General features: G+C 38.2%; 1 pseudogene across 1 annotated transcript; it reads left to right on the plus strand.

Annotated features, from left to right (window-relative positions):
- The first annotated feature begins 551 nt into the window (after positions 1 to 551).
- Positions 552 to 1,786, plus strand: LOC149257448 (bifunctional pinoresinol-lariciresinol reductase 1 pseudogene; annotated as a pseudogene). Its single transcript, XR_016247147.1, has 3 exons — positions 552 to 850; positions 1,243 to 1,377; positions 1,514 to 1,786. The product of XR_016247147.1 is annotated as a bifunctional pinoresinol-lariciresinol reductase 1 pseudogene (transcript).
- Positions 1,787 to 2,111: the final 325 nt, after the last annotated feature.

Below are 2,111 nucleotides of genomic sequence, written 5' to 3' on the forward strand. Positions count from 1 at the left end.
TACAATATTTTGCTTTTGGATGGCTTATCATGTTGTTAGGTGGTCAATAGACCACCTAACCATCTGGAATTTGGATGCAACTTGTCTTTTTTAACCAATAATGAAAGATACTACTAAACTTAAACCAAAAAAAAAAAATAAAACCAGTGATTAGTAGCCATTTCTCAGGTTTAAGAAATTATTGTTTGTTAGACTTATAATATTTTACTTTCGGATGGCTTATCATATTGTTAGGTAGTCAACACACTTGATTTTCTATAATATTTTGTTTTTGGATGGGTTATCACATTGTTAGGTGGTCAACACACCTGATTTTCGTGTCGATAGGTTGAAACCACCTAACCACATTGGATATAACTTAGTTTTTTTAACTGATAATAAAAAAAATACTACTAAACTTAGAAACAAAACATTTAAAAAATTATATCAGTAGTAGTTATGAGTAGCCATCACCCTTTTAAGAAATTATTGTACGGTAGCTTGTTGATCTGAAATGCACTCGACTTATTGGTGGTGAGTGGAGTAGCTCGGTAATCATAATGGACGCGCTCATCATCTCTGAAAACCTTTATACCTTTATAAGAATAAGTTGCCATTACCCCCGATGTCGCATCCATCAGGGTTTTGTTAGGCTGAATGTTACAAGTTATTTGAGCAACACATAATGGAAAAACCCAGCAGGGTGTTGATCGTTGGTGGCACTGGATACATGGGCAAAAGGTTGGTAATGGCCAGCTTGGCCCTGGGACACCCCACCTTTGTTCTTGTACGAACTAATCATGTCGCTTCCAATATTCATAAAGCTCAGCTTGTAATTTCCTTCAAACAGGCCGGTGCGCACCTCATTCAGGTAAAATGCTTTGCTCGTTTATATTCAACCTCTAGCCTAGATAAGCTGCCATTAATTGTTTGATAAAAATTCTGATAGTTGGAGTAATTAACAATCCAACAATAGAAAACAAATGTGTTTTTTGGTTCTGAGCTTTTCTGAATCAACAATGAAACTCAGACGGAAATGCAAGAAAACCGGATCTAAAATTCTTGAACATTGAAACTCAGACGGAAATGTAAGAAATCTGATCTAAAATTCTTGAACGTTGAAACTCAGACGGAAATGTAAGAAATCTGACCTAAAATCTTTGAATTTAGATTGGGTTCGGGATTTCTGATTTCAATTCGATTATTTCTATTAAGCTTCAAGTTATGGTGAGATTATTTGCAATTGGTTGTTGTATGTTTCAGGGTTCAGTAGATGATCACGAAAGCATTGTAAATGCATTAAAACAAGTGGATGCGGTAATATCCACAATAGCGGAAAGCCATATAGTTGAGCAGCTGAAATTGATACAGGCTATCAAGGAAGTAGGCACTATCAAGGTCATTTCTTTCACCCAATCCACTTGTACTTGTTTTGTTTTGGTATCAATGGCCTCTTTTTCCGGCCCATGACCGGCGGAAACGATGCGTGTAGAATTGTTTGATAACGTTGGTGGATTTTATCTGAAATGTACAGCGTTTTCTTCCGTCGGAGTTCGGAATGGACGCCGATCGGATGCACCATGTTATGGAGCCCGGCAACTTATTATTTGAACAGAAAAGGCAAGTTCGGCGTGCAACTGAGGCGGCAAGGATTCCGTATACATACGTCTCTGCAAACTGTTTTGCAGGCTATTTTCTGGCGGGGCTTGCACAGTATGGCCGTTTCATACCTCCTACCGACAAAGTATTTATATACGGAGAAGGCAATCGAAAAGGTATTATATTAAATTCCATCCGTATCGTTTGATTTGAGTCTACCTTGGTGGGGAATCTACTAGGGTAGTATCGTTTTATTTGGACCTACCTGGGTGGGGAATCTCCTGGGAGGAAAGGTAATACCTTATGCAGTAGTCTTTAACGCGATTTTTTGAAAGCTTTTCCGGCGATTTTTTCCGGTGAAAATCCGGCAGTAATTTATTGGAATCCAAGTTTGATAGCTAATTTCTGCACAATGAAACCGTCCCAGGGGTTTTTCAGGGTGCTGAATCCGAATATACAGTTAAAAAACCATTTTAACTGCAACAAATCATGATTTCATCTCAATTTCTTCCGCCGGATTCCGTCACCGGAAT

The sequence above is a fragment of the Pinus tabuliformis genome, chromosome 6 (assembly GCF_031772625.1).
Source record: "Pinus tabuliformis cultivar Carrire ecotype Pingquan chromosome 6, CPIR1, whole genome shotgun sequence".
Lineage (NCBI taxonomy): Eukaryota > Viridiplantae > Streptophyta > Pinopsida > Pinales > Pinaceae > Pinus > Pinus tabuliformis.